Source organism: Canis lupus, chromosome 14, assembly GCF_011100685.1.
Source record: "Canis lupus familiaris isolate Mischka breed German Shepherd chromosome 14, alternate assembly UU_Cfam_GSD_1.0, whole genome shotgun sequence".
NCBI classification, from domain to species: domain Eukaryota; kingdom Metazoa; phylum Chordata; class Mammalia; order Carnivora; family Canidae; genus Canis; species Canis lupus.
Window position 1 is genome coordinate 55,705,354 of NC_049235.1, and position 19,826 is coordinate 55,725,179.

General features: G+C 39.3%; 1 pseudogene; it reads left to right on the forward strand.

Moving 5' to 3' along the window:
* The first annotated feature begins 767 nt into the window (after window positions 1-767).
* Window positions 768-849, forward strand: LOC119867677 (annotated as a pseudogene).
* The last annotated feature ends 18,977 nt before the right edge of the window (window positions 850-19,826 follow it).

Below are 19,826 nucleotides of genomic sequence, written 5' to 3' on the forward strand. Positions count from 1 at the left end.
GTAATTGACATACTACAGAAAATCAGTCTATCTCCTAAAACAATTGCATGCTTCCCATTTATTCTGGAAAGTTTCTTACTAGCAATAGGAGTCACCACCAGCAGATGGAGGACAGTTTAACATAAACCAAGGAGAAAGTAGATCTTTATCAATCTTATTTTAAATTAGTTCTTCTCAGCTAACTAAATGCTGAGCAATTGCTCGGGTCCACATTGTGCCCTCAAAGGTATGTCTGCACCTCAAAGAACAAGCTGGAAATAAAAGCCAAAGGCTCCAAAGAAAAAGGAAGAAAAACTCAGAAGAAATATGGCCTGTGCTGATTCTACATTGCTCTCTCTTTTATAGGAATCTACTAATAGTCACTAACATTTTTCTAGAAGCTAAAGTTCCTTTTTCTTTAAAATTCTCAAATTGCCTGTTGTAGGGAATTGTTGTCCTTCATCAGTCTTTAAACCTCAGACCCTAGGCCACTAAACTCCCTGAAGTCTAGAAAGACCCAGAAAGCATATATAAGATTGGCTATCTGAAGGAGATCTTGTCTTAATTTCCAGGTGTCTTCACCAGGTGCCTTTACTGCTACCCTGATTTTGAACAAATACATCAGCTCAGCTTATGGCTTTGTCTTCTCCTGAATTCTAACCCCAGCCTGCTTCCTGGCCTCTGACCACTGGTCTCATATGTCAGAGCATCTGTTATGTTGCCACTCAGGTTTCTGTGATTCCTTCATTCTGATCATTCCTGTAAACTTCATTCATAGTCTTTCCTTAAGCTTTGCATAGTGGCAGTGTCATAGCCAGTGAGGTTTATCCGAGGCGATTATTGCTAATTGAAAACTTTTCCCATAGTCTTTCCTTAACTAGCCCAATCTAGGCTTTCAACCCTGCTGTTCCAATCTACTGTCATTCCCAGCTTCATCTTTTTTTTTTTTTAAGATTTTATTTATTTATTCATGAGAGACACAGAGAGAGAGCGAGAGATACAGGCAGAGGGAGAAGCAGAGACACAGGCAGAGGGAGAAGCAGGCTCCATGCAGGGAGCCCAACGTGGGACTCGATCCCGGGTCTCCAGGACCACCCTCAGGCTGAAGGCGGTGCTAAACCGCTGAGCCACCCGGGCTGCCAAATCATTCCCAGCTTCAACATGGTAACTTGCACCCCTCCCAAAAAAATACCAGCAGTAAAACTGCTGCCCCAGAGCTCTCAAAATTTCTACTGAGAATTTTATAGTTCAGCAGTACTTTTCTAATACTTGTCATCAACCAATATTGTTAGAAAACTAAATTATAGGGGCATCTGGGGGGCTCAGTCAGTTAAGTAGCCACCTCTTGATTTAGGTTCAGGACATGATCTCAGGGTCAAGAGATCAAACCCTGAGTTGTGTTCCATGCTCAGTTCAGAGTCTGCTTGAGATTCTCTCCCTCTCCCTCTGCCCCTTGCCCCACCCATGCAGGTACTCACTCTCTAAGATGAATAAATAAATCTTTAAAACAAATGCCTTAAAAGTTGTTTTTAAAAAAAGAAAACTAAATTATGTAAATTACTGGAAGAATTCCAACTCACAAGCACCGTAACATGATCCTTGATAAAATCCTATGAATCAGTGAGTCTCAGAGGATGATACACTGTGATCTACTAGTGGGTGAGCAACGAGGATTCTCTTCATGGGCCTAAAGAGGACAAAAATCCTTCCCATAGTCTAATGTGCACCTCCACAGATTTTCATTTATATACATGACCAATGACCAGTTTTCAAAAACCAACATCTTAACCAGTTTCCCCAGAAAGCAGAGAGAAGCTAAAGTGTATGTGCAACTACTTTGTTACAGAGTGCAATCCAGCAAAGCAGGGGACTTCTAGCAAGAAAATTAGTGAAACCAACTTCAGTTCCTGTGTCTATAGCTCATAGCACAAGAAGGCCATAATTTACATTCACCTCATCTTCTGCCCCCTTCACTACCCATTTTAGATTCCCTCATTCTTGGCCAGCACTTTGGGTGGTCTGGTATTCTTGCCTAATGAGTGGCCCCAGAGCTAACTACAGGGTATTACCTCCTCATTTCCCAGTCACACTTACACGGGCACTAACCAGATCCCATAGTATCTTCTTCCTAACCATCAACAAGGAGGCCCTAGGGCAGAAAGGGAGTAGTGCCTGAGCAGTCATGGACAGGTACTTTTGAGTTGAATTCTCTTGAAAATCAGTTGAAATCCTTTCCAAGAGGGTCACTGTAGTGGCTACTGGGGTCGAATAAGAGACCAAAGTCTTTTGGAGAAGAGTGACATCAGAAGGATCGAAGATGGTGTGATGAGAACAAAGGCAAAAGAAATGTAGATAGTATTACATTTTCTTACAACTTGCAGCCCACTGACTCGTTACCTGAAATAGGTAGAGTATGACATTTCTCAAGGAGCTCACAAGGGCCTTAATGTTAATACTTTGCTAGAGGCAAAAAGCAACCTTAGCTTGACAATAGCCAGATCTCCAGGATCCTATAAATCTTTAACATATGAAAAATCCCTTTAGAGGCTTCCTTTATCTCTACCTCCCAACTTAAAACTATGTAATCAGGGGTGCCTGGGTGGCTCAGTGGGTTGAGGTTGAGCATCTGCCTTTGGCTTAGGTCATGATCCCAGGGTCCTGGGATGGAGCCAGCATCCGGCTCCCTTCTCAGCAGAGTCTGCTTCTCCCTCCCCCTGCTCTTGGGTTCCCTCTCTCTGTCTCCCTCTGAAATAGATAAATAAAATCTATTTTTTTTTTTTTTTAATGACCGTCACACACACACACAGAGAGAGAGAGGCAGAGACACAGGCAGAGGGAGAAGCAGGCTCCATGCACTGGGAGGCCGATGTGGGACTCGATCCCGGGTCTCCAGGATCGCGCCCTGGGCCAAAGGCAGGAGCCAAACCACTGCGCCACCCAGGGATCCCCTAAAATCTATTTTTTTTAAGAAGTATATAATCAAAAAAAAAATTAAAAATTAAAAAAAAAAGTATATAATCAATAGCTCCTCACAATCACAATGCAGCTCTTTCTGCCCACAGGTTCTGTCCCTGTGCTTTAATAAAAACACCTTTTTGCACCAAAAGTATCTCCAAAATTCCTTCTTGATTCTTCTTTCTGGTACTTCTAGCAAGTGAATTAGTGTTAAATTTTTAAATTTTTCATGTTTAATCTAAAGGCAGCATATTCACTGAGTTTTTTTCCCCTTGGGAAGTGGAAATGAGTGGGGTAGGTCCACAGGGCCTCTTGCCTTATCTAAGTAGCTGGGGGAAGGGTGTCAAAAATACTGCATAGTATTACCTTAGATGACCTCTAAGCTGCTTATTTCACTTGTTAACAATCAATTTATTTTTATCTTGACTCTTTCTTTTAAAGGATTTGAAATGGCTTATGACAAAAAGCAAACCAATATGACAGACAAATAAAATGACCTAAGCAAATTAGAAAAATACAAATATGCTAATTGTATGTTTAGCATAATTACAATGACAGAACTACAAATTTGGCTCAGAGTTGTACAGTTCACAAAGCATGGTAAGTTATATGGCTCTTGTTATCAGAAAGGGGAAAGCATGCTTTAGGAGGAGCAAAGTTTTTCCTGGCACTGAAATCTAAAAGAAGTTTCTGATGTGGAGTTTGTAGGGGGAAATTGAGTGATGTAATGGATAACGTCCGAAACAACATTTTTACAGCAAATGCAGAAATTGATTTCATTTTATAATGAGGTAGGGGAAATTATTTTAAAAACTGGCACTATAATTCCTTTCAGGGGAAAAAAAAAACTTTTGCCGAGAATAACACTTGGAGTAGAAGCGAACCCTTCTAAGGGTCTGGTGTGGGCTGTGAAGACTTGAGTGGAACAGGAAAACAGCTCTGCCAAAGACAGGAAAAGGAATTCAGAGGCATATGGAGCATTTTGGAAATGAGTGAGTGAAGAGCTAAGGTGGGAAGGGAGATGAGGGACAGCAAAAGCCACTGAGAAAGTGGAAGGCTCTGTGAACAAGTGATCCCTCATCACCTACCACCACCCCTAGACCTCAGTAAAGTCGGCTACACTCATAATTGCTTTGGATATTTCAATCCATCTATTGAAAGAAATAAAGGGCTAAGTTACAATCAAAATGGCAGTGGGGCAAGATGGTGACAGAACTGAGGAATCTAGAAGCCAAGAAAAAGAGGAAATCAGGAGATTGTAAGCCATCTGGTATTAATGAGAACTGGAGAACAAAAAACAATGCTGAGGGCAGGTCCACAGGCTCTTGATACCAGAAAAACAAGTGTTCACTTTGAAATTCCCTTATAAAAGCCAAAAGCTTAACAGGGCCAAAATGAGAGACCATCGCTCCTTGGAAGGCACGTGACATACTCATTGTGAAAGAGGCCGGTAACTGTTCCCCACCATCCATCCCCCCCTTCTTTTTAGTTATTGAACCTCCCCTTTATAGCTGGGTGTGTGGGGTCCCACCCAGAGTCATTTCCTAACAGACCATTCAGCTGGTTGTTGCTTATTAAGAAATAGCCAATGAGATGTAAGCAGAAAGGATACGGACACGGATACAATTTCCAGATCAGATCTTTATGGGAGGCTACTTGCCCATTTTCTCTAACTTCTCCCATTCCTGAAATCTAGAATATAGACATGGTGGCAGTGAGCCAGCTCTGACCATGTGAATGACGACAACACTCTGGTCTAAGAGACAGCCTAGCCGTGATAGAGAAGGAACCTAGATTTCCTGATAAGTCGAGCTACTACACTCCTTTCCCCAACTCATACTTTTACATGAGAAAAAAAAAAATATTCTATCATGTTTAAGTCACTCTTATAGCAGCCAAGTCCATATCCTTTACTTCCAATATATATTCATCTGTTGATATTACTCCACTCTTTGGGTGTAGCCCTTAAAATTATGTGGTATAAATATCTTCCAAATGTAGCCAAAAGTGTACCTCATTGATTATAACAATGATTTGATCACTGATATACTGCAAGCACTTTGCTGGAGTTTTTTTTTTGCTATAATCAACTGTCATACTATCTATCAGATGGAATGTTTTGCCGAGTCGACCATGCTGCCCATTATAGAGCAGGGTTCAATGTGCTGCAAATAAGACATCAAAAGCATGTCATAATGTCACTTTGGCACAAAATGCCGACACTTATGGAACATGCCAAAACTTTCCCTCATGAGTATGGAAGACAAGGCAGTCAGAGCAGTAACAGCTCCATTCATATATAAACACAATGAAGAGATGTTTTTACAGATTCTGTGATACAGTGTTAATCTCTAGCAGTGATTGTCTTAACAATTACCGCTGACCTTTTTAGAGCAGTAATCCAGTTAGAAACTGGATTTGACTTTATGCAACAGAAAACCAATTGCCGTGTTTTGACCACATACAGGATTATTTATATCCTGTTTCAAGAAATCTAGAGTAGGCTGTATAGAACTGCCTACTATGTAATAGAGTGACTCCGCAAGGCTATCAAGGACTTAGCCTTCCAGCTTTCCTGTCAACAATCCTTAACATGTTGCTTTCTTCCATGTGATCACCTCTATCGAATCACAAGGCTGTTGCAGCACAGACATCACATCCAGAATCCGGGCAGCAAGATAGGGAAAGAATAAAGAATAAAAGGAAAAGTTGTTTTTCCCCTTAAAGGATTTTCCTATAGGTAGCACCTAATGACTTCTATTTTCGATGAATAAGTCAGAACTGTGTCCCATGGCAAACCTTCGATGCAAGAGAATCTGGGGAAGCGAGAATTTTTATCTAAGCTTATTGGTGACATAAACAAATTCAGAGATCTCTTTGAAGAAAGACAGAGTGGGTATCAGGCCAGCAACCATCCATGTCTGCCACATACTGCCACTAAAAATCTGCTACTTAACCACATATCATGAGCTCAAAAACATTAGAATCACGGGAATATAAGATTCTAAACATTTCTAAAACACTCATCCATCTATTCTATTACTTCTCAGGATATTTTGTCGCTTTTTCATGGGAAGAATGGATGCCACTGCTTATCTTAACTGTTTTCTTTCTGTTTATTGTGTCATTATTAGCTAGAAAGTGTTTACTGCTGGAAACGAGATACAGAACACTTCAAGATGGCCACACATTTTTTCGACATTCATAAGGTCAGATTCTTGATTTATGCCCCTTTTCTTGACTGTGAATGGGCTCTGTAACTGCCTGACCGATAGAAGATGACAAAAATGGTGCTGTGCCAGTTTCCAAGCCTAGGCCTTTCGAGAGTGGAAGCTTCCTCTTCCTCTTCTAATAGTACTCTTGGGAATTAGTCACCATGTTGGAAGAAAGTTCAAGCAGCATCCTGGAGAGGCCAACAGGGAAATGAATCAAGGCCACCAGCTTACAGCCCTGGCTGACCTCCCAGCTCAGAGTTGGCACCGACCTGCCTGGCATTTTAGTGAACCATTTTACAAGTAGATCCTCCAGTTTTAATTGAGCTGTCCTATTAACTAATGCCTCATGGAGCAGAAGAGAGCTGTCTCTCTGAATGTGTTCAGATTTGTGAGCAAAATAACTGTTTTTAAGCCACTAAGTTTTGGGGTGGTTTGTTACACAGGAATGGACTACTCTCGGTGAAAGAAATGGAGCCTTAATGAAACGTAAATACACAGCTCCCCCACCTTGCTTATCTGCAGTTTAGCTTTCCACAGTTTCAGTTACCTTTGGTCAACTGTGGTCTGGAAGCAGATGGTCCTCCTTCTAAAGTATTGTCAGAAGATCAGTAGTAGCCTAACATTATGTCACAATGCCTACATCATTCACCTCATTTTATCCCATCACATAGGCATTTTATCATTTCATATCATCACATGAAGGGTGAGTATAATACAATAAGATATTTTGAAAAAGACTATATTCACATAATTTCTATTATAACATATTGTTATTATTGTTCTATTTTATTATTTGATATTATTGTTAATCTCTTATTTTGCCTAATTTATAAATTAAAATTTATCATAGTTATGTATGTAGGGAAAAATGTATGTATAGGGTTCAGTCATTTTAGGTAATATCTCATGTAATATCTTTCTTTAACTCACGTAATATCCACTGGAGGTCTTAGAACATATCTTCTGTTATTAAGAGGGTACAGATGTAAGGATGAATTTCTAGTAATCAAAACTTGTGAAGAATATAAATATAATCATGAACATGGCACTTATGTTTATTTAGTATAATAAACCAGATATTTTTTATTTATATTCTCCATTTACATGGAAGCAAAAAGTATTCGGACATAATTGAATACTAAACCTGAGAAGTATCTGATATAGTAGTACCACCTTTCTGAACTCTGAATAATTCAAATTGTGAACTCTAAAGAAATTTAGAATTGAGATCACTTATTTTTTAAAACAATGGACAACTAGCTCTCTTGGGTTTTACCCTTTAAAAAAATCAGTTACTGCCTCTAAGCCACCCAGCTGTTACGGCAGTTCTATTCTGTGAGTTGTTCAGAGACCCAAGCTCCTGTTGTCTTGTTGTTCCTCCTCCGTCTTTAAGTTTTCTTCACCCATATGTCCAAGGTTCTACGCTCTAAGCAGCACGATAAAAGAGTGGAGGAAGAGAGGTACACCTTCCTTTTAGATATACAACCGAGAGGTTTCACAAAGCAATTTATGATTCAATCAATCATATCCCACTGGCTGGAATTTGGTTATCACAGCTCATCCAGCTGTAAGAAAGGTAGACAATACATGGACTCTATTTGGAATGGCCATGTGTCCAGAAAAAATTAGGCATTCTATTGCTATAGGAAAGAAATGTAGATTAGATGTTGGGAAAGAACTAGTATGCCTATCAGGCACACTCACTCGAGAGCAAGAATGAAGCTCCTGGCTAACATTTTATGAGGTCTTTGATTCAAATGTTCTGCTTGGATGAACACCAGATAAATGTTTTACCTAAACCTCTCTGACCAAAATTTCATAAAAATCCCTCACTATGAAAAGAGATGATGCATCTCCAAGTCATCTTTATGTACTAACCATAAAATACTATAATAAATTAAAGAAACCAGAAGTCATTGATTCAGACAAGGCTAATAGATATTCAGGGCACTTTTATCTTTGCTAAGCAACAATTTCTAGAGTGCTCTATATGTTTGCATGTAATACAATTTTAACTCATGTAATATCTTTCAGCAGACAATTTCAAGAAGCTTTTATAAACATTAATTAACTGAACTTCACAACACTCTCAAGAACTGAGTATTAATACATCCATTTACATGGCAGGAAGCCAGATAAACATTACAATCAAGTAATATGGAGCTCACTTGGTTTCAGCCATGTAAGGACATCAAACAGGCAGCACTGGAAATTCAATGTTAATCTGAAAATTAGGTATTTAGTGACTTGTACACTGGCAAATGAATATTACCCTACATTCAACACAAGCAAAGCCACATTACTAAAACAAACATGAAAAGAAGCCCTTTATTTTGAAATGCTACTTCAATTTGACTGATGTGTAATCTTGTATCTATAAATCTAAATATAAAAATAAAATTGGAAAGATTCTCATCAGATAGTCTTTAAGCACCAAGCTTGATGCAATTTGTTTCTAGATTAAATTTGAAAAAAAAAAAAAACAGCTCCTAAAAAAAGAGTTATTCAATTCACATGTCAGAAAAGGATAGCACATATCAGATTTGTTTGAATGAAATAAATTATTTATCCATGTATGTAATGTATACTTTCTGAACTTATCTTAGGGTTGTCGTGCTGAATAAATAATAAAAATGATGATTAGAACTAACTTCTTTGGTATGACATAAAACATCCTGACAGTATTTAAAATCTGAAGGTTTTTCACATTGCTGTTATTCATTGGAGAAATTCAATATAAACATTCCATATGTTCAAAAGAATTTTCTAAATACACAAGGAGATATAACCATTGTCCCTTACAGAGGCAAATAAACTTACTTCACAAGAGAAAAATTTTAATATTACACTTATTTCTGGTCATCTACCTATGCCTAAAAAAAAAAAAAAAAAAAAAAGGAGGACTAAATTTTAGTTTAATGGAAGCTAAAATATAAAAATAAAGGCAAGAGTGTTGTTATTTTCATAGGACCAAATGTCCAGATGAGATTTACTGACAACAAACAGCATGAGGACTAACGAAATATGAACCAATGACTTTTAGCTCAAACTTCCATCAGTAATCTTTCCAAAAAGCTCCTTAAAAAGATTTTTTTTAACTCTTCAAATAAGGTCAATCTAAAGTTTAGATATAGGGCAATATCCTGTTAGGTCTTTTGAAGTTACTGGTTTTCCAAATCACTATAAAGTTAAAATAAATGTTTGGAAAATTTCTCCTAGGACATTTATCCTAGCTAGACTAATAAAAGAGGGGAACTGGGCTTCCATTCCACCTGGCTTACCCTTTCTTGTGGACTGACACACCCAAAACATTAGAGAAAGTTTTAAGCCAGCTAACTAAAAAGCCATTTCAAAGCTAAGAATCTAACCTTATGGGTTATTTGGTGGTGGTGGGTGTGGGGCATAGTTTTCCAAAGGAATATCAAATGTAACTTTAATGACTTACCCAGGGAAAAGAATCCTGGTCATCAAAACCCAATACACATGGAAAGTCTTTGCTAATAATAAAGGCGAAACAGAAAAGATGACAATCATTTATGATGGAATGGGAAATAGCTTTATATGGGGATATAACTCTTTTTAAGAAAGATACATATATATTTTTTCCTATTAACATTAGGAAGGTTTTGTTCATTTTTGTTGTTGTTGTTGATTTTTTAATAAGACGACCAACTCTTGCCCGCAAGTTTATTTTATGAAATTCATTTCAACAAGTTACTGAGAGTCTCCTACTGAGTATAGCAGGAGACATGCAGATGAGCAAGACAGTTTCTGCCCTCAGGAAGCATACAATATAAAATGCAGATAGGAAGTTGTATCTCCTAGAAGAGTAAAATAAGTATCATTAGAAAGGTACAAATAACGTGTTACGAACTTTAATGAAGAAAATAGTTGAGTTTCTTGGGAAACTCAGGAAAGGCTGCTTGAGCAAGGAAATATTCAATATGGGCCTTGGTGGATGAATAGGATTTTGGCAATTGGGGCCTGGTGACATGGTGACATGAGGAACGGAGGGCAGTGTGGTGGAAGGTGCATTAAAAGTGTTGGATACAAACTCCTGAGATTGAATTAGACTTTAAGAACCTGTTCTACATGGCTTTATTACTCAGAGTACTATTTGTGGTAGCTAGGCCATATAATCATATATTAAATGCTTCAAATATTTTACTGATGCAAAATTATCATAACTATAGGAAAGCCTCACTTATATTTCTCAAATGAAAACTACATTGGCTAGGTAGCATCTGTGATCCTCTTCTCTTTGAATATGCCAAACATAAGAACTTCAGAATCTGTAAATGACACATATGGGTCTCTTCTAACCAACTCTTCTCACAGAGATGCTGAATGAGTACGAGTATTTTTTTTTTTTTTTTTGAGTACGAGTATTAACTCAAAATTTTAAGTTTCACTTCCTCTCTGTGCCCTTGGCCGCCTTCTAATAGAAGTACTAAGGAGTATTTTAAAAACTCAACGCAAGATGATTTTTTAGAGCCAAATGTACTATGAAAGATTACATGTACCCAATTTCTTGTTTTATATACAGGAAATAAGAATCTATAGGTTAAATGACTTATCCAAAGTTTTCAGAAGCTAAGGATGAAATAGATCATATTCAGAGCAAGGGAGAAAAATTACTGAATTTACCAAAAAGGTTATTTTTTCTTTCTACTTATTTGTCAAAGATCATTTACTAAATTAAGACTTCCTGACTAAATAATAGTCCTAACTTCCTGTTCTAAATAATAGAACAAATAGGACAAATATATTTGAGACTGTTTCCTTCACTTACTTTTCTTTGTGCACACTGGCTTTTTCGTTGATCTTCAAAGATGCTAAGATACTTAACCTGGTCTAATATATATATATATATATATATTTCATGTACATATGGAAAAATTAGAAGATAAATCCTGCAAGTATAGCATCTCAATTCTCAAGTCCCAAGAGACAGAGCAGAGAAAATGAATAGGAGGGGAAAAAAATCAGACTTAAAGTAGTATCAAACTTTTCAAGATCAAGAGGGGGGCTAAAAGACAACAGATCTTTTTTTTTTTTTTTTTAAGATTTTATTTATTCATGAGAGACACAGAGAGAGAGAGAGAGGCAGAGACACAGTCAGAGGGAGAAGCAGGCTCCATGCAGGGAGCCCGATGTTGGACTCGATCCCGGGACTCCATCCCAGGACTCAATCCCAGGACTCCAGGATCACGCCCTGGGCCAAAGGCAGGCACTAAACCGCTGAGCCACCCAGGGATTCCCCAGATCTTTGTCTTTCATCCTGGAATTCTTTACTCACACAAACTATCAAGGTAGTAATAAGGGTAAAATAAAAACACATTTAGACTTACAAGGTCTCAAAAATTCTCATCACATGTACCCTTTTTTAGGGAGCTACAGGAGGAAGAGTTCTGAGAAAGAAGAAAACAAGCGACATAAGAAAAAGGAAAGAGGTAATGAAAATGCCAGTTATCCAGCTTCTGACCTCTGGGCTCATGCCTCAGATGTGGCCTGTCTTAATCCCTAGATCCCGACACCAAGTGCTGCTTCTTAATTTTCACTTTCCTCTTCCCCTCCTCAACCTTAATTCAGATGTTCTTTGTTATTGTCACAGGTAAACAAGTAAATCTTTCATTTGAGCTGGCCTGGCCTATAAGACCTTATGCTGTATCCAATCCCTCCAGAGTGGGCTTCTGTTGGAGATCCTCCAGCCCAGTGACCAAGTCCCAGATAAGGCTCATGGGACTTGACTCATATGAGTGTGAAAGGCTTTGCAGCAGTTGTGGGTAGCTCCCTCCAGAAAGATTATGCAGTGCTTCAAAAACCAAGCCCTTGCTACAGGTTTTAGAGTGTTGCCAAAATTAAAAATCCTTCCTGGGTTAGATTTCATTTCACTCCTTTTAATCATAGTGAGAAAGTAATTTCAAGACCCCAAGAGACAAACATAAGCTGATACGGTCTTATCTACCTGAACAGTCCAGGAGCCCTTACAGACATGCCTCATTTGGCCTTCAGGTAGCAAGAGAGCTTCTCATTACCTCTGGCCAAGGGCCATGACCCTGATCAACAGGTGCTTCCAAGGGGATAGGTATACTGGGAGTCCTCCTCCAGGCCCATGAGAATAGCTTTTGGTGCCCTCCAATCACATGGTTTACCTCATTTGTGACAGGTTTAGTGGACATACCCAATCCCAAATTTTTGCCTCATTTGTGCCACTAGGTAGTGGGTACTTTTCAAATAGCTGATGGAAGCTAACAAGCAGGTTATCTGGACAAAGAGAAAATTGTCACAAGAATTTTGCACATATTTCATGACTCTTCCTTTGTGTAGTATGTATAGTATATCCTTTGGGGAGGAGACATGATCTCAACATGACTTCCTTAAGAATAATAGACACCATCGCAGTTTGCTAATCCCATTTGCTTCCCAGGAGAAGGAAAAATTACTAATTATACAGCATAGGTGCAGGGTCAGCAAGCCCATCAAGTGGATTGCATATGAAGGTCTGTGTCGAGAGCATAATCAATCTCCAACTCCTGCTATACCTGCAGAATGGTCTACAGAAGACACAGTCCAGACTCCCTTTTGAACTTTTGAAACTTTGTAAATACAGAGATATCAAGAATTTGGGGCAAATAGATTGAAAGGGTTTTATTTCTGATGCCTTGCCTAACGAAGCAAATATAAAGTTGGGTTATCCTGCATTTGTAGCAAGGCAGCCCCTTTTAAATATACAACACCCTAAGAGATATAAGACCTCTCACCTCCCCTTGCCCTTAGTGATAGCTTCGCTCATTTTCTTTGCTTTTATGCTTTCCCACAAGTTGGAGACAGAAACACACACACACACACACACATATTAATATATCATTGGGTTATGCTGCAAACAAGAACAACTAATTGTAAAACAGTGATAGATGTGCTAACCTAGAAGCCTGACATACCACGGAAAACAAATGAAGCAAAATGTCAGCCTGCCTAGGGTATGGGACAGGGTAGGGTGGGAGAGGGCCAGTCATAGAAGCCTTCAAAAATTAGGTTGGGTTTTGAAGGATGAGTCAAATTTTGCCATGCAATTTATAAGAAAGGAAGCTATTCCCACTGAAGGAATAAGCAATGCCAATACCGTTGCCTTTGCTGGCCAGGCTGCCAAAACTGCCTCTTTTTTTTTTTTTTTTTTAAATCATTTTCTTCTTGGAGTAGGAGACATGCATTCTCTCCTTTGCTGGCTTTAGAAGAAAAGCAAAATGAACAAAAACAATAAAGTACTCCCCAGAGCATGCACTCTCTTGGTTAAGTCTCATTTCCCAACGCTGTTAACAAAGTTGGTACCTCTTTGTTACCATCCTTGGAGTTAAACTCTACCCTCTTTCCACGGCAGGAGTGGTCCAAGAAGAGCAACCCATGCTTATCTGGAATTCTAGACAGCACCTCCCATTTGCTTCTGTTCCTGGCCTGCTCATGACAGGATCCTCACGGAGCCAATAGCATCAGGAAACTCTGTTCCACAGCTACGTTTCAACAAGCTACATCTCACACACTTCACCCCAAGAATGGCTCCACCTGCCAGTAGGAGGAAAACCTCTTATCCTGCCACAATCCGCCCTGGTCGTCTCTCCCAGTCTCCAAGGCATTAGAGATCTTTTATGCCTGGTTCTCTCTGGCCCAAATAGTTCTAGAACACTAGATTATAGTAAAATGCTCACATATAAGTAATAATAATGAATTCTTTCAACAGCATAAAAACCAAATATTTAATTTTCTTGAAATTCTCCTTAGCTATCCTGACAACTTCTCCCATTTGGACATATTAAGATCATCATTCTGCACCAGTAATCACTATCAGGAAGTCAGGGGCAAAAGACTCCAAAATGAAAAATATTTCAAGTGTTAAAAGTTTTGAGTATAAAATGTAGGGCTTTTTAAGAGCTCTGTCTGAAAATACACTTTGGTTAGAGCTTTAAAAAAATTAAATCTGAGAAACAGGACCAACAGAAGTGATATAGGAGAAGAAATTCATGATATGATTTGTACTTGCCCAATTGTGGGAAGAGCTGGGAACATAAAGATCCAAAAAGTGTTTTCAGTGGAGAGGGGAAAGTCACAAATGAGTCAGAACTTGCAGGGAATTCTGGAAGCCAGCATGTGGGGCCACGAAGTCTATGGAAGGTTGTTGGCTCTTCATGGCTGCCACCTGTGTGAGTTGTCAGCAAAGTGTCAGATGGAAACCCGGAGTCATTTTTGGTAAGGCCAGCCTCAGGAAGGAGGGAAGAGTAAACAAGCTGGCACCCAGCAGCACCCCCCGCATCCAATGATAACCCTCAGAATATAATGATGGCTGCTTCTCTTCTGCCTCCCAGAATACACACAGCTTTCCCATGGGTCAACTCCAAACTGAAACTACATGGAGAAGGAGAATACGAAAAATGTAGTTCTCAACGTGACCAAGTAGACAATAATCTGACACATTGGTATTTTGACTTAACGACCAGACCTCCAACAACTCATTGTGCGGGGATCTGTAAAACCTCCTCCTCAAACTCAGTAAGTCCAAAATGAATGCATCATGGTGTGTCAGACTTCCATTAAACAACCAAAAACAAATAAAACAAAAAGCAATCTTTCTGAGTATCACTCAATTTCTATCACCTTTGAGTGGTCCTATTATGCTCCATACCCTAGGCATCTGTCAAACTGTCCTCCTGGTCCTGCATCCTGGCAGTCTCTGCTTTATGACATTGCTCCTCTGCACTAAAGAAATAGCCTTCCCTTGTGCCTCCCTGCCTCTCATCTAGTGCTGCTCCAAACCCTCCATTAAACCAGAGGGGTCTTTCTAAAATATAAAGTTCTAATTATTTTACTTAAAATGCTTTAGTGACTCCTTATCACCTATCATGTAGCTTTTCTCTCTCAGTGTAGTATACAGGATCCCTCATATGCTGATCCTCATCCACTTTGTTAGCTTCAATTTCCTGCCCTAACCCCAAATACACTGTGCCCCAACTGTTCTGAACTACTTACAGAACACTGAATATAAAATCATTTCATGTCTCTGTGCCTGCTGCCTCTGCTAAGAATTCATTCTCTGATCTCCGTCTCCTTTAACATACAGTTGTCTGGCAAACTCCTGCTCATCCGTTAGGATGTGGCTCAAATGTGGCCTCCCTTGTGGTGTCTTCCATGTTTCCTCACCTCCTCCTGGTCTCCAACGTTAGTCTGTGACACTCTCCTGACAATGTTTAGCAATTGCCTCATTGTATTGGGTTTACTGATTTACAGGCTGGTTTTTCATTCTGGACTATGAATTCCTCGACGATAAGGACGACCTCTCATTCATCTTTGTGGCCTCAGACACTAACACTTCCCTGGCACATGGTAGGGGCTCAATAAACATTTGGTTAAGAAATTAATTGATGGATTACAAGACCTGACATGTTTAAATATTTTATTCCATATTTATAGCTGCTTCCATACAAATTATGATTCCCATAAGATATAGGTTTATGTTTATAAAGAACTGAGTAATTTAGAGGTAATCCAATAAACGTAGATGGCGAAATATTGAAATTCAGTCAAAATCTTGAAATGCCCCTAAATCATATGACCTCATTGACCAGATTAATAAGATCTCAATTCCTAAATCTCAATTTCACTGGTGCTGTTTAAACATGGTCTTGACCTGCCATCGGAACATAGAACAACAAAGGAAACATCTGGTTTTTCTTAACTTTGGGGTGACAAATCCATTTGTTAACAGTAGCAATGGGACAGCCAGCAGTACTTGATAACAGCTCTAACGTGGGGAGCCTGGGCCAAAACAGATGGCCTAGACGCTTCAGGGAAAGCTCCGAAAAGATGTCTTTTCTAATTCAGGTTACACACTCCTTGAAAGTTCCTTCAACATAAGCATAAAGTTTGCAGATGATTTTATTGGCTCTGACAGCTCTGTCAGAGGTTAGTTTGCAATTGCCTCTTGGGGACAGTTTAGTTGGATTTTTTCAAAGTATGTAAAGGCAGGAATGTTTATAGTAGACCAACAAACTGGAAGTCCAAAGCAGTTTGCATCACCACCGACTTTCTGAACATGACCCTTGACTGGTCACAATTTGTCTACCATCTTAGTTTTTTTAACTGCTCATTGGCAAACCAAGGTTAATCCAGAGTTCCTGCCATTTCTTCTGTGTACATATATCGATAGTAATTACATTTAAACACTGAAGTTGTTAGAAGCTTGAAATCTGGCCAATACAAAAGTTGGAACCATCTTTGTTAAACCTCAGAATACATTAGCTACCTGTAATAACTACAGTGATTCTATTCAAACCTTTCATTCTATCATTTTTCAATACTTAGGATCCGTGTACTCTCTCTAAAACTGGTTAAATTTTGTAGCCATTTTGAAAGTGCCTAATTTACTTTTGGACTCATAAAATATACCATCCCTAAATTGATTCAATCATCCCTAAGCTAATCAATCATTAAAATAGAAAAAAAAAAGAATTTTATCACATTTGGATATAATACACCAAGACAACAGTTAATAAGAACCACACCCTGGAGTCCTTTCTAATTTAATGACCCTTTGTGTATAGCACAACTAGTAAATTGTTGGGTGTATTTGTTTCAAATGGACTGGTTCCAGTAAAATTTTGTTTGATACTTAATTTTTAAGAATCATTTCGCTAGACTTTGGAACTGTTTTTATAGCTGAAGAAACCGATACACAGGGTTAAATGCCAAAGCAATCATCCAATGGCAAAATCTAAAATTGTAATAATTGCACAAGCACATATACTTACATATGCATTTTTAAAGGGCTATCCATAAAGAAATGCTGATCAATAAAGGAAAAGTGTTTACATTTTTTATTCCATTATTTCCCAAGCAGGGCTAATCCATTTCTATTAGTGCCCAACAGTTTAAATTGAGAGGAAATGGATAAGCTGGTTGAGAAATAATGCTATACTATGCTATATAAAAATGAAAAATTCCCCCCATTTTCTTTACCGAAATGCTTTTTCTCCCCCTCAATTTGCCACAAGGTAAAAGAAAAAGAAAAGAAAAAGAAATGAACACAACTGCAGGGAGGGAAGTATTGATAGCAGGAAGAATTGTAAGAGCCTTCTGGGACTTTCTAAAAGTCATTGCCTTTATTTTTCATCTTCAGAGAAGAGAGTGACTCTCCAAAATACCTTGAAAGACTCCTGACTCTTTATCATCTGTTCCTACCCTTTCTCTTTCACATTCCCTGGGTCCCCAAAGGAGGGCCGAAGGGTTGTGAAAACAAAGACATTGAGGAAAGAGCATTACAGTTCCTTTTCACACTCGGAGGTCCCAGGTCCATACCTACAGCCCAGACCCTACCCCACTCTGACTGCTCAGGACCCTTGCGTCACCCTGTCCAGTGCTTTACAGTTGGACAACATAGGTGGTACCAGCACCTTTCTTCTACGGGGCAATATCCAGTCCCCTAGGGTCAAGCACGTAGAGGGGTAGCCACGCCCTTTGTACGCATCTGACTTTGCGTACAAAGAAGAAAGGAAAAACAGGAGGAAGCTTAAGTTCTGCTGTTCCATGCTAAGTGACTCTATCATTCACCAGAGGATAAGGGACAATTTATAATTGCTGCAATGGGAAGTACAAGAGTTTTGCAAAGAGACAGCCTTAGGTCACTGGTATGACCCTGGATAAGCTACCTGATCTCTCTGAGCTGCATTTCCCTGGACGTAAACTGAGAAGAATGATACCTCTCCTGGAGTTCTGTTATGAGGACATAAGTAGAACTCAAACACATGACTGATACATGATAGATATTTAATAAATGCAAGCAAAATACATTATGCCTTTGCCTCGTTTTAGAAGAGAGGCAATAAGCTGGACGTGAAAATGAGCCAAGTCACTAATAAAAACTGCAGCACCCTGCTGGAGACAGCATTTTTTTTTTTTTTTTTTTTTTTTTTTAGTTTTTCTGTCCAGTTTCATAGGCCTCTGAGTAAAATCACAATACTTAGAGCTCCACGAGCCTAGCAGCCATGTACTTGTCCTCAACGTTGAATATGCTTAGTCATATTCTTAGATAACTTAATATGGCATGTTTTATTTTTAGAGAGCCCAGCCACAAACAAACGACCAATACGAATTAACATAAAAGCAGTTAATATTGAAAGTGCCCTGTTCTAACCCATCATATCTGGACTTTCCTTTCTTTAAGGCAAGTTTTCCCAAAGAGTGTTCCCTATTACTGATTTTACAGAAAATTCTTACTGAAGATGTTAAGAAGAGAAAAGCATGCTTTTTTTGTTTTGTTCTGCTGTGGTTTTCCCCATGAGTTTTCAGAATCTTCAAAATTCTATTGTACATGAGGCATCTCCAAAAAGGTAAAAGGAGTCCTACATCCCCAAATTGTAGTTGCCCACAACAATGAGTTGAGGAACTGTCACCTGAATTCTTTTTGTCCTTTTGTGGAGACATTCTCCACAGGTACAATAATAGGGGCCATGGGGCTGGGGAAGGGGGGAGAGCAGAGAGAGCAAATCCAAGAATTAATACTCTAAAACAGGAGCTCCAAATCCTAATGCCTACAGGAGAAAGTGACCTCAAGATCAGAGGTTGGCTGGAAGCATTACAAGAGAAGATGGTAAGATGATGGCCAAATGCAGCACGTATGTTCTGTCTACCACAGCTCAAACTATTAAAAAATACTCTATGGGCCCGTAACATGTTTGTGGTTCCTACCCTCCACAGGTTGCCAGTGTGAAGCCCCTGTTCTGAGAAGATGACGTTCATTTTTATTTCAATACGGTACCACGTGAATAAACGTAAACAGCACCTTTGAAGATCTAAACGTTAGCATTTTGAAGGGAGAGGAGAAAGGATGCGACATGTTTAGAGCGGGATCCCACCCCCTTCGTCTTGATCTTGACCATGGCCACCATTAGGCCCATCTCAGGGTCAAGAGATGGGTCGGTTGGTCGTTTAGCACTGTGTGTTATCCACAAATATGTGGGTAGGAACAGCTCACGCCTTTCGAGGATTTATATTTCACCAGACACTATTCCATGTGCTTTACTTATAGCTCCTCATTTCATCCTCACAATAACCCTATTATTATCCTCAGTTTGCAGATAAAGCACAGTTGACGCTACCAGCCTATAGTGCCACAGCAAGCAAGCAAGCAGCAGAACTGGGATTGAAATCCTGACCGTCTGGATCTCAAACCCATACTCTTTTTTTTTTTTTTTTTCCTTTCTTGCTGTTTACTTAAGTAAAATAAATTGTAAGTTGTAAGTGGAACTTACAACCCTGAGATCAAGAGTCACAGGCTCTGCTGACTGAGCCAGTTGGGTGCCTGCGAATTTCTTAACCACTATTCTAAACTCGGCCTTGGAGATGTCTTGCTCCCCACTTGAGGGGTAGGTCGGTTACAGATGCTTTTGGCTACAGGTGACAGGAATTCTGGCGAATAGCATCTGAAACAAGTATTTTCCCACAAAATAAGAAATCTGGAAGTAGGGGTCTACTGGCATTGGTGCTGTAGCTCAGCAATGTCAGAACCAACTTCTCTCCTCATGGCCACAAGGTGGCTGGCTCTCGGCTGGGCATCATGTATAAACTCAAGAAAGCAAGTAGTGAGAAGGGGTGGCACTGGCCTCTTAGATCTCTTTAATTAAGAAACTA